Source organism: Mesocricetus auratus, unplaced genomic scaffold (genome assembly GCF_017639785.1).
Source record: "Mesocricetus auratus isolate SY011 unplaced genomic scaffold, BCM_Maur_2.0 Super-Scaffold_100048, whole genome shotgun sequence".
NCBI classification, from domain to species: Eukaryota; Metazoa; Chordata; class Mammalia; order Rodentia; family Cricetidae; genus Mesocricetus; species Mesocricetus auratus.
Window position 1 is genome coordinate 6589315 of NW_024429225.1, and position 13495 is coordinate 6602809.

The window sequence follows — 13495 nt, forward strand, 5'->3', positions numbered from 1 at the left end:
CCTCCTCCTCCTCCTCCTCCTCCTCCTCCTCCTCCTTCTCCTCCCCCTCCTCCCTCTTTCCTTCTGTATGTTTTTCTTTAAAGCAATCACCTGGAATGTCCCTTCCCCTTGCACTTTCTGGCTGAACCCCCAGTTCTTGGGTGGCCCTTGAGCAGGCTGGCTGACTGAGAATGCTGGGCTGGGTTGTGGCTGACGTGAGCACTGTGGCCTTCCTCTCACTCAGTCTAACATGTTAGGAAAGGACATCAGGAGATGCTTTGTGGGCAGGGAAAGCACATGACAGCCTCACCTCTCCTGACCGCTCTAGAGTGGGCCTGAGGGCTGGGAGGCCTTTCTATGGTGTCCTACTTAGGCCAAGCAAGGTGGCCAACTCCTCCCATGCCCGGATATAACGGTCCTGTGGGAGGGTGACTGCCATCAAACAGCTCTCCTTGGTGCTGACTTGCACATATCTGTGACTGGTGTGGCTCTCCCAGAGATAACTAGACTTTCCTGGGGGAAAGGTATTGCAGTTGGACCCAATGTGCCTGTCAGCATGCAGAAGACCCGTCTATTAAAAGGAGTGAGAAGAGGAGCTGAGAATGTAGCTCAGTGATGGGTACCTGCCTAGCTTGTGTGAGGGGTGCCTGCCTAACTTGTGTGGGTAGCTTGGTGATGGGTGCCTGCCTAGCTTGTGTGAGGCATGGGCTCAATCCCCAGCACCACAAACAGATGGAAGAAGATAAGGGAAGCTTTAAGATGAGCACTGGTGCCTTGGCCTCGCCCGAATCTTCTGGCTGTTAGACCTTTTTAAATAGTTTTCTCAAATAATTAAGAACGACAAATCATAGCTACGTTAGTCCAAATGGCATATCACTTAATCGACATTGAGGATGATGCTCTGCCTTGGGCACACTGTAAGATTTTTGTCGTTTTTCCTTTTTCTACATTTATCGATGAGTAACTTGAACAGTTGAGACTTAGGGAAGAGTATCACATTGTTGACTTAGGATGTAAGAGCCTCGTGGCAGTTAGTGTCCTTTACAGAGTCATGATCCATCAGGAACAACTTTTATCAGCCTCTGTGTAACACAGTGATGGCTGAAACTACAGCCAATGCCAAGTCTCTTAGCCTGGCTTCCCTGGGTGGCAGGATCCAGTTATGATCACAAAAGGCCTTGGGAACCGAAGAAATGCAGGCCCCTAGCAGCTGCCATCGTCTCTCTGTTTGGACACTCTGTGTCATTATCCTGAACGTAGCCTTGGATCATCGCACGCGTTATTTTGCGGGCTGGCTTACTCATCATCAGGTTTTGACAGTCCTGGCACACTGAACATGCTCATCAGATCTAGTCAGCAACCACTCCCTTGAGCAGTGACTGCCCAGCATGACAGAGAAGGTTGAGATGGCTCCCGTGTCTTCTTGCTCTTGTGTCCTTGAGCTGCAAACACCTAGAAGACAAAAGGAGTTTTGGAGCATCAGAAGAAACCGTGAAAGATCTCGCGTCTCCCTTCTAGTATTCCTGTCCAGCACTTAGGGCACATCAGCTTTGAATTTCAGTGTTTACACCCTGTATGGCCACGATAGCTCAGTTATGTCTTTCAAAACCGCAAGCCTTTAGGCCATTAGTTCAGTCATGAGTCTATAAAATACATGGCGAGTCCCGAGAGGCATCCTGAGGAATTAGAAAGCTCATGGACGTGAGTGTCAACACCCTCCAAGATCTAAAACTAAGTTCGCAGTTTGCTAACTGCAACTGGGTTGGGTTATTAGTCCCCTTGAGCAAAGCTCCCACTTGTAAAATGAGAACCTTCCTGTCTTGGTCTATGCGAAGACCATGACCTGGCCAGAGCAGCACATAGTAGGTGTGCACTAGATGGATATATGGGAGAAACTGCTGGACACTGAAAGGAGCTAAGTACTAAAGATGATGTCGTCCTGAGTGCACTGAACAGAAACATCTTTCCCTAAGTCTAGGGCCACACTGACTCAAGTAGCCTTTGTTCCAATAAATCCACTAAAAGCTAAAGATGCCATAAGTCAAAACTTTGACAAACCTCACCTGCTCAGCACTGCAACTTAGCCGGTCCTGCCTCAGATATGTTCAGAACACTTGCATTAGTCTACAGTGAGTAAAATCATCTGGCCAAGGTGATTTTTTTATTGAGTACTGAAAAGTTAAATGTTTGTATACATGTGCTTTTTTACACAGTCTCAAAGTTAACACATCATCAAGTCCAACTGTTGCAATTCTGGGACTAAATGTAGTCCAGGGGCCCGTGACTGTACTGTGACCGGCTACCCCACTGCAGTAGAAGCAGGTACAGTGTCTCCCACTGTACTGGAGAGCTGCATTTCTTCTTTCCAAGTGGGAAAAAATAACTGCTCAGAGATCACATGAATTTAAGAACCTAAATCGATTAGTGCTTCCTATTTTCAAATTATCAGCTACGTTAGTGATAGTCAGTACCCAGTAACTCATTGCACAGAGTAACACTGCAAAGTCACACCCTTACCGTTTGTTAATTATTTAAGATTTATTATTTTATTTTACACGTGTGGGGGTTTGCCGGCACGCATATCTGTGAACTTTGCAGATGCCTGGTATCAAGGGAGGCCAGAAAAGGGCATCGGATACCCTGGAACCGGACTCACAGATGGTTGTGAGCAGAGATGTGGGCGCTGGAAATTGAGCCTGGATCCTATGGAAGAGCAACAAGTGCTCGTCTTTTCATTTTTAACCTACTTTCAGTCCAGTGACTTAATTTATATCCCCTTAGGCCACTATATCTTCCAAAAAGTGGTTTTGTGACCTCTTCCCTATACAGGTCCCCAGTCCTCCCTGCAAATAGTTTCCGTCTGTCTGTCCTGGGCTGAGACGGCTGGAATCCATGGGAAAGGCAAGGCTCCTGTTTGCAGTGACAGAGAGGCTGTGCCAATCAGTGTCATCATTTAAAAAAGATCAAATATTTCTCTCTGTCTGATTTACTATCCAAAGAACGCCAACTTCCCGAGTTATATGAAAAGCAAAGTGTAAAATGATCCATAGAGGCCCATCCAGCGTCTGTAGGGTCAGGGTTATTTGTGGGGTTGGCTGTCTTGGCCTATTTTGCGTAGTTATAACAGAATACCATGGCCTGGGTAATTTACACACCAGAGAAGTGTATTTATTTGGCTTATGGTTCTGGAAGATGGGAAGACAAAGAGGCACCACTTCTGGTGAGGGTCTTTTCCAGCCTGGCAAATGGCGCAGATGGCGTCTCATGGGGCGCGAAGAATGGCTGTGAATGTTTGCGAGGAAGAACGGAACTCACTTTTGTAACAAAACAGCATTAATTCATAATGGCAAAGCCCCGCAACCTTATTAGTTCGCCAAGGTCCCTCTTCTCAACTCGGTTGCCTCGGGACCAGGCTGCTAGTTCACGAACCTTGGGAAACACATTCAGACTGCAGCAGGCTCTCTTCTGCAAGGGCTATGACTGTCTGGAGTGGGAAGATTCTCGTGACCTGGGGGTGTGGACGGGGTCAAGGTTTAACAGAGGAAATGGGGAGTGGAGAGGAAAACGGGAAGAGGGCTTAGGGAGGAATGTCCATTCTGAGCAGAGGGACGGAGTGGTAGGCGTGCGGGCTGGTTGGGAGAGGGTGGAGAAACTGGAGAGCTCGCGAAGGGAGGGAAGGGCGTCCATGAGTGCAGACTGCAGGAGGGGGCCTGTGAGCACTGCCCAAGAGGCTCAACAGTGTGAGCACAAAGGGTGCAAAGCCAGTGAATGTCAAAGCTTGTGTTGTGAGATCATACAAGCATCAGTAGGATGAGCAGGAAAAAAGCAGCAGGGAAATTCTAGGTGGTTACACGTGGCTGGTAAGATTGTAAACTAGTCCACCGTGGAAACCAGTGTGGAGGCTCCTCAGAAACCAGTGATGGGGAATGGAGAGATGCCTCCACAGCCGTGAACTCACTGCTCTTCTAAAGGCCAGAGTTTGGTTACCAACACCCTAACTAGTCACTGACAACTTCCAGTAACTCCAGCTTCAGGGAATCTAGTGCCCTCTTCTGGTCTCTATGGGCATTGCAGTCACATGCACATACCTACACAAAGACACACGGATACATAGTTTAAATTTTTAATTAAATAATCCTAACAATTCATAGTTTATATGACACAGCTAAACCACTCCTGAATGTTACTTACAACACTATTTAGAGAAGCTAAATTATAGAACTAACAGGTGTCCAGCAACAAAAGAATGAAGAAAGAAAATGTGTGGGTGCACAGGAGGAAACTTTCCTCAGTCACTCATACACACACACACACACACACACACACTAGTTATATATAAAACTTGCAAGTACAAAGGTGTCTGGGGGAGAGGGATGGGACTAATAGGAGGGCAGGAAAGTGAGAAAAGGGGATAGAAAGGCGTAAGGGGAAGTGTGTTCAAAATATATTTTGAAAAGTAGAAAGAGCAATTGTTCCTCGGTGAAATTATTACACAAACTCAGTGTTGGGCTTGGATAAACATTATTGATTGACTCATTTGTTTGTTCATGTAGAAAATGTTTATTGAAACTTCCGTAGGCCTGGGCTGCTCGGGGCATCTTAGACACACCAGTAGATAAGACCCACTTGCCATTGCTTGCGGGGACATCTAGTATATTATATATTAGGGTATAAAAGTAAGCCATATGGTCCACTAGAACTTGGTGAATCATGTGGAGAGTCAAGTGAGGAGAACGAGGCCCATGTGGTAAGATGGCTGGGGATAAAGATGGTTGGTCAAGGGAGACCTCACTGGGACGTGACGCAGGTGCAGGAATTACTGAAACGTCCAGAAGGAACACTCCAGCCCGAAAAGCCAGGACAAAGATTCCTAGACACAATCCCCCATTTATTCAGAGAAAAGCAAGAAGGCTGTTGCCTAAAGGAGAGTATGGTAGATAGTGGCCAGATTACTGGGCAAGACGTGCATCTGTATGAGGGCACAGTCTGCTGTGACAAAGACTTGGGCCAATGCATCAACCAGGTCACCTACTTTATAGTCAATTCTTTTCTAGTTATTTCTCTCACTCAGTTTTACAATTAGTAAAGGGAATGAAAGCAGACAGAAAGGTAGCTCCCGTGGGTTTTGCCTGCACCAGTCCTGGAAGGATGGTGTTACTTCCAGTTGAGATGGGTAAGTCTGCATTGGGCAAGCAGAGGAGTTTTGGGAGGACCCAGTGTCATAGCTGGTGTGCCTGATCTGGGCGATGGAGAGTCAGAGCTGCTGAGAAGGTGACAGGGTATGTTAGAATGTGTTTGGGGGAAGGGGTTTAGTGACCGGGTAGCATTTAAAGCAATAAGAGTAAATGATAATACATGGTGAGACAATGAAGGACTCACCCACAGCCTGGGCAAAGGCAAAGTAACAAACGAATGTAAGGGGAGCTACCCGGTTAGAGGAAATGGAAACCTTGCAAGACAAATGAAAGAAAACGCGTCAGAGAGAACAGAATAATGAACTGAGTACAGTTTATTGATAGGACCAAGAGTTGGCCATCGTATTGATCAAGGCCAGCCTGGTGTACAGAGTGAGTTCCAGGACAGCCAGGGTTACACAAAAACCCCTGTCAAAAAATAAAAACAAAAGGCAGACCAAAACAAATCTGAATGCACAGGTTATTTTACTGGGAGCTCGTGAGACCAGAAAGGTACAAAGTATTGCTCGTCACAATCTTGTACAAGGTTTAGTCAACTTTCAACCACCAAGGGAGAGCAGCCAAGGGAGCAGGGACCCATGGCTTCCTGTCTGTAGTCTGCAGTAGACAGGGAAGCCACTCCTGGCTTAGGTGCTTCTAGCCCGCCTTCAGTGGAGGTCAGTGTCACCTCACCTGCTCCAGATCGTTTGTCTGACCCTTTCCTACCCTTTGCTGGTCAACTTAGACCTGGATTTAAACAAGACAAACAGCTGTGGGCGGCATGAAATTGTTCCTGCTCACATTACAGTGCTCTTGAATCCTGTCTGTGGGAGACAGAGGCTGGGCATCCAACCTGAGGCTTCAGGCCAGCAGTATGCCTCTTGACCTCGCATCTGGGTCTTTAGTGCTTCTGAGACAGGGGACTCCTGGGTTGCCCAGGCTGCTCTTTTTGTGATGCTCCTGCCTCAGCCCAGGATTACAAGCATCGGTCACCGGTCCTACCTGGCACTTGCTCGTTTGGGACATTATTGTGTTTGTTTTGGGACAGGGCCTCACCATGTAACTCTGACTGACTTGGAACTTACTAGGCTGATCCAGAACTCACAGAGATCTGCCTAGGCCTGCCTCCCTAGTGCTGGGGTCGAAGGTATGCAACACCACTCTCTCTCTCTCTCTCTTTGTTTTTTCTGTCAGTCTTTACATTTGGATTTGGAAGCATGTTTGTCTTGCTTGCCCAGCATGAGCTGGGGCGTTTACACATCAGGTCATCCTCCCCCCTCTCCCCCGCCCTGATTCATAGTCTGGTTTCAATTGTTAGGATTTGTTTTATTAATCTTAATTCATGCTTTTATGGTCAGTAGAAAGAATACATTGGAAAAACATTGGCACCCCCCCCACACAAGTAAATTGATGTTAACACTCAACAATATAGCAATTACTATTTTAAAAACTTTAGACAAATGTTAACTCATTTAACCCTCCAAACTCCATGATGTGGACATGCTTTCTATGTTCATTTGACAGAGATGGAAACAACCACCAAGAGGTTAAGTAAGTTGATGGACAACACGGACTGAGTTCGCTAGGATTGGGACCATCTTAGTTTGACATGCCTCCCCTTCTAGCCCTATCTTCAGCAGTCCAGCGAGTAGTCAGTATTAATGGCACTGGGTTTGTCCCACACCTAGGATCAGCCACCCTATGGTCTTGGCTGTTTCCTCAGGTATAAGACCCTACCAAAAGTGCTGGTCTCTGTCAACTCTTCAAAGCCGGGGAACAGCTCCTGTGATACCCCACCCACCCTGCTGTTCACAGCACACCTTGCTGTGAGCTCTCGGCATCCTGGCCATGTAACACGCATTCTTCCCACCAGCCTGCTCCCAAAGCTTCGTCAGTCCCAAATGAACATTCAGGAAGCTACATTAATCATGAAGCTGTTGCCCGTTTGCTATGGTCTCTTATTGGCTAGCTCTGACTTCATTGTTAACCCATAATTACTAATATATATTTTATAAGGTCTTATCTTACCAAGGACGCCAGCCTCATGCGTCCTCTCTTCCCAGGATCACATGGCAACTCTCCACTCCTGACTACATTTCCCAGCCTCCTCCTCAACTCTTAGTCCCACCTGTCTTGCTTCCCTACTGGCCAACGGTGCCTTATTTATCAACCAATAAGTCAAACACATACACAGAAGGACTTCCCCCATCATGGTTAGTCTTCAGTCAGCTTGCTCACTGTAGACCTTCCTAATTGCTAACTCCTAGGACTCCCTAGGAACAAGGGCTGTGTTTATCCCGACTTCCCAGCATCCAGAACACCGTGAGGCTCAAAAAGTCACAGGGATTTTGGAGATGGAAAGTTCCTGGTCTGCATCTGGGCACCAGTCTCTCATGGCAGAGCATCTCAGATAGTGACTGCCTCTCCCTAAACCCAGATGTGGCCTCTGAATCCAAATGGCAGGGACATAAATCCCTAGGCTTACACACAGGCAGATGTTCACAGAAGCAATGAATTTCCAAACTAAACGAGAAAATGTCCCTCAGAACACACTAAATATTTATCAGTGATACTGATCACCCAGCCCTCTGTCACAGTCCTCAGTGATGCGTTTTGTTGTTGTTTTTACTTCTTTTTGTGTGTGTTGGCGTGTGTATGTGTATGATTAACTCTTGCCTCTACCAAGCTGAAATGGCAACCCAGGAATCCTCAGGAGCAAAACCTTTCAGTTCCTGTCTCCTTCTGTCTTTTATTTCTTTCTCCTCCCAACCCTTTCACTCCGGTCTCCACCTCCCTAGTGCTGGAATTAAAGGCGTGTGATCCCAGGTGCTGAGGTCACCTTTGTGTGAGCTGTTTCTTTTAGGACTGGGTCAATTTCATGTAGTCGGTGTGGCCTTGAACTCACAGAGATCTTTCCACCTCTTAACTCTGAGTCCTAGGATTAAAGGTGTGTACCACCATGGCCTAGCCTCTCTAGCCTGTGGCTGACTTTGCTCTCTGAATCCTCAGACAAGCTTTAATAAATCATAAATAATATATCACCGTGTTACCAAATTGGTTTTAGTACCAAAGGCTTAAAATAAAGTGGGATCTTGACTGGAGAGGGAGGTAATGGTGTGAAATGATGCATGTAATCAAAAGCCATGAGGTGTACACAGATTCATACCAAAAAACAAAACAAAAACAAAAACAAAACGAGTGAATGTAAAAATTGCCAGTCTCTGAGTAAGGCATGCTATCTGTTTGCTTAGCCTCTCTTAATGTCAGTTTCCTGCCTTTGACAACATAGTGTGGATCTGATATGTCACTTAGGGGAAGCTGGATCCCTGAGAACTGGCTGTAATATTTTCGCTGTTTCTTATAAATCTATAATCATTCCAAACTTGTCAGTTTTGAAGGCAAAAGCCAAACAGGGCAGCACACATGGAATGCCTGTACTTTGGATGTAGGAGCAAGAAAATAAGTTTGAGGCCAGCCTCAGCTTCACAGTGAGCTCAAGGGCAGCCTGAACTACATAGTGAAACTTTGTTTCAAGAAAATAAAAGGGGGGAAAAAAGTAAGAAGGAAGCTAACTTGGGAGACATGGTACCTGTGCCTTCACACATGTGGGTGGGTGCGGTAGCCTGGTTCTTTTGTTTGTTTTTGCCTTCCTGGACGATGGTAGGGGTCCTTCCGAGTGCGGAAGGGTTGCTAGGCTCTGCAGAGTCCCCATCTCAGATAAAACACTGGCAGTAGATGGGGTGTGGCAGGGAGCAAACCCTAAGGCGAACGGCTCCTTTGGAAGCCCAGAAAGTGTACAGGCAAAGCCCCCTCCATTAGCATCTGCCCCTTAAGCAGCAGGACAGGCTCTCTCGGGATTGTCTCTTGTCTCATAAAGCCACACGTTTCCCAGACTGTGCCAGCTACATTTTCCTACAGACCTGCAAGGCGTTTGAGCCTTATTCCACTGAAGCTGTGAGGACACAGCAGAAGCCAGGCAGAGAGAGATCACTCAGCGGAAACAGGCCTGGTGAGCTGCAGACAGATGCTGGCCCGGCTCATCTCGGCTAGGGGCTGTCCCCCCACCCTAAATCTTACAGTCCCCTAGAAATTTAGGAGAGCCCTAACCCTTTTACATTCTTATATTATTGATAGTTTTTGTGCATCTTTTACCAACAGATAATTTTTTGTCCGTGGAAAAGTTCTCCTAAATCTAACCAGCCTAGAGTAACTGAAAAATTCCACGATTTCCTTAACCCCTCATTCGATCTTCAAAGAGGTAGCTAAAGAAATAGCTGGTGTGCTTCCTGTGAGAGGCATTTGTAACAGCTGCCACGATGTATTTTTAGCTGTAGCCTCCTCCCGCTTTGGGGGAACTTTTTTTTTTTTAGTATGACTTTGGCCTTCCCAACACCCGCTGCCTTGTAAAGATGGCTCGAGGCTATCTCAGAAGACCAGTATTGCCATTGACAACTCCCTCTCCTTTGCCAGAGTCTAAAGGTTTTACCTCCACCCTGCTTTTCCTCACAGCATTTAGTGTTTGTTTTCTAGGGCTCAGGGAAGAGCAATAAGGAAAACACCATGGTAAGCCAGAATCCTGCTAATGGCTGCTGCCTCCAAGACCCTGCTGCCCCGGATGAGGCCAAAACCTCTGTGGGCACCTCACACCCTCTGTGGGCACCTCACACCCTCTGTGGGCACCTCACACCTTAGGTCATGAGGGTTAGCCATCCCTTCTCATCTGGGAGGATTGTTTTTAGACTTTAATGACAGCAAGGATTATTAAACACTGGATGAGCTACCATGAAAGACAGTCATGTTCCCATCTCCTACCATACTTTAAAAATAGGAAGGGTTCTGGCTGCAATAAATGGCTTGTTGCACTAGCCATTTCCCTGCAGGGAGGACGGGAAAGTGTGTGTGTGTGGGGGGGGCAATCTTAAGATTCATCTTGAGCCGTGCAGTCGTGTAAGTAAGTTCTTTTATTTCACCAGATTTAGAGCCTTACCCCAACACCAGCTGCCGCACGAACAAATGGTAAACATTTCAAGTTGCATTTGCTTTTCTCTTGGATCTTGGGGTTGTGAGGAGGAGATCAGGTTATGCTGAGAAGATGTGAATGTAGCTTACCCACCTCTCCGATAACTAGATGAAACTTCTAGGCTTAAGTTTCAGGTGCCAGATGAACGTACATCTGAGAGAGACAGAGGTGACTAACACATGCTTATGTTCTTGTGTATTTTGGAGTGCATACCCCTGGCCTGGAACTCATCACGTAAGCTTAGGCTGACTGACCAGGGAGCCCCAGGAACCTGCACATGTCTGTCTCCCCAATCCTGGGATTGCAAGTTCATGTCTTCAGACCCAGGCTTTTGTTTTCTGTTATTGTTTTGTACATTTTGTTTTGGCTTAGTTTGTTTGTCTTGAAATAGAATCTCATTCTGTAGTTCTGGCTGGTCTAGAACTTACTATGTAGACAGGGTGGCCTTGAACTCACAGAGATCAGCCTGCTTCTGCCTCCCACCAGGCCCCACTATTCTGACAGGTACAACGACATTTAAGCCAATAAAGAGAAGACTCTGGCTTGGGGAAGCATGGAAAGCTGAGGTGGGAGAATGTTGAGTTCAAGCCCAGCTGAGGAACCAGTGAGGCTCTGAAAAGAATTGCAATGTCTGTTGGAAGAAGAAGAAATGAGCTTGTGGGAGGACTCGAACAGGCTCCTGGGGTCAAGTGTTTGGTCCGTTGCCACCAACAGATTCCATCTTTTCAGTTAGGGAGCGGAACCAATGAGAGCACAGGGTTTGCTTGAAAGTTTCCGGTCCATGTTGCTGAGATGCTGCACAGCGGATACCCACGCGGAACTAAACATTTTATTTGTGACATACACGGTTATAGGTCAGAGGACCGCTCTCTGGAGACAGTCCCTTCCTGGCAACTTGTAGGATTCAGTGATCAAACTCGGGACGTCGGGCCTGTGTGCAAATGCTTCTACGTGCGAAGCTAGCTCGGCTTCCACAGCGAAAAGATGTGGAACGGGTTCTTCCGTGCATCTGCCTGATTTGGCGAGCTTGGTACTGATCAGCTTTTCATTACCTGTGAAGATCTGTGAGACCGCTAGGTTTATCTTTAGGAAAAGGAGGTTCACTCAACCCCCAGTTGGGGGAGCTCCAGGGTTTGGCACCCGCGTGGGATCAAATACATGAAGATCCACTTGGCTGTGCCACCTGGTGGCAGATGGCAGTCTCAGAACTGTGTGGGCGCAAGTGACCACATGGCCGACAGGGAGAGAGGAGCTGAGATGAAACATCAGCTTTCTGTTTTGCTGTCTCGTTTGTGTTTTTTGTGGGTTTTTGGGACAGGGTTTCTCTGTGTAGCCCTGGCTCTCCTGGAACTCACTCTGTAGACCAGGCGGGCACGGAACTCACAGAGATCCGCCTCTCTCTGCCTCCCAAGTGGTGGGATTAAAAGCGTGCGCCACCGCCCGCAACACGTTAGCTGTCTTATGAGGAAAGAATGGAAGTTATGAGGAAACGGAGTTGATTTTCCTTGTCTGCTGTCAGCATCCAGGCTGACAGAAACCATGCCGCAGAAATGGGCGTCTCACTTCGTGCTTATATTCCTAAGAAGCTGCCTGAAACCATCTGCTTTAGTCAAATCATTCCCCATTGACTAAACTTGTGATTTGTAGTATAGATTGTCTGGATTTAGCTCGTTAATCTTTACCAGCAGGAACTCTTAAAATCTGAAATTCCAGTCCCCATCTCCGGAGATCCTCTCTCCATTCATAAGCTGAAACATGTTGGAGAGAAATTTACGGAAAGCATTACTGGCGGGCAATTTTTTTCTAGGTTATATAGCAGATCTCCATATGTTGGGATGATTGAAGGGAATTTTGTTTTCTGTTGTAAGCAGTTCCATTATATGATGGTTTGGGCTGGCCTCTCCCCGGCTGTTCCTATAAATGCATAGAATACAGTCTTCCCAAATATGGCCAGAAACCGGAGAGAACGTGCTGACATGAGGGAGGCCACCAGTACGCCCTGGTCTGGATGGACCTGCATCCGCTAGCTCTTCTGGGAAACTACTCAAGATCACAGAGTACTGCAGCAATTGGAGGGATTTTCTTGTAGTCGCTAGGCCTTCGGGAGCTAGGCTGTGAGAGAACGGCTCACACGTGCCTGTCTTTATTCAAGATGTTATTTTGCTCTGTGACACTGTCATTAACTCTGCTAAGTTTAGTGGCATCGTTTTTAGCGCCTTGACTGAATGTTGCATACAAATATTAACCTGAAAGTCCGAGCTCACCGCAAGAACAGTAAAGCTTGGGGTTAGGGGTGTCCGTGTGAAAAAGAAAGAAAGAAAGTCACATTTGTACGACTGTTCATTTATGGGAGCGTAGTTACACATTCAGGAATCTCAAAGCATTATTGGCTAAGCTGCAAAGTGTAGGAGTCCTTGCTTCCCGAGAGTGCCCTCCCTTTGGGGACAGTATGGACTGTGATACAGGCCAGTCAGTCCTGAACGGTGGGTCTGAGCTGTGCAATCCAAGGTTGAGGTAAGCATGGATGCCTGGCTGAGCTGTTCTCCAGGAGTGAATGCTGCCCTCACTCAGAGAATGTGGGCATCTTGCAAGCAAATGATGTATTCCTTGATGGTTTTCTTTCCATCTAGGTGTGTGTGTGAACAGAAAGGTAAAGATTTGTGTCACATGGCCCTGCCCTGTTTTCTGTGGATGGCCTCACTGTCCCTAGAGACAGCTGTGTAATTTGGGCTTCCGGAGTGACTCTGTCGTTCCTTTTTCCCTACAGCTCACTTTATTTATTCATTTGCTTGTTTATTTGATTTTGATTTTTTTGAGACAGGGTTTCTCTGTGTGTAGCTCTGGCTGTCCTGGAATTTGCTTTGTAGACCAGGCTGGCCTTGAACTCACAGAGAGCTATCTGCCCATCTCTGGATCCCAAGTGCTGCAATTAAAGGCATGAGCCACCACTGCCCAACCCCACACTCTATGCAGCTGAGAGAACAGACTAAGGGCAGGCTGTCGGACAAGTAATGCTCACCTGGAAACACCCAATTCTAGGGTCCTCCTGGTGACCAAGTTCTCCCTCACGACTCCCTGGCCATGGGCCAGCTTCCCTCCACCCTTTGAAGTTTCCTGAACAAGTGTTTAAAAATGGTCACTACAAAGAAAGAATAAGGTACCTAGGGTATTTCATGTTTATGTCCTGGGTTTTCACGCCAGAGGCAGTGGAGCCTCAAAGTAGCCAAGAAAAGAGCTATTTGTCCTTAACTCTGTAATTCTGGCTGTCCCCATGTGGTTTAAGAGCAAAAGGCTGAAGGCATTCGGGACTCTCCCTCTCAAA

General features: G+C 47.0%; 1 protein-coding gene across 5 annotated transcripts in view; it reads left to right on the forward strand.

Annotated features, from left to right (window-relative positions):
* The window catches only part of Samd4a (sterile alpha motif domain containing 4A), a 215120-nt gene that overhangs the window by 134333 nt on the left and 67292 nt on the right, over positions 1–13495 (forward strand). The gene's annotated exons all lie outside the window — the stretch shown is intronic.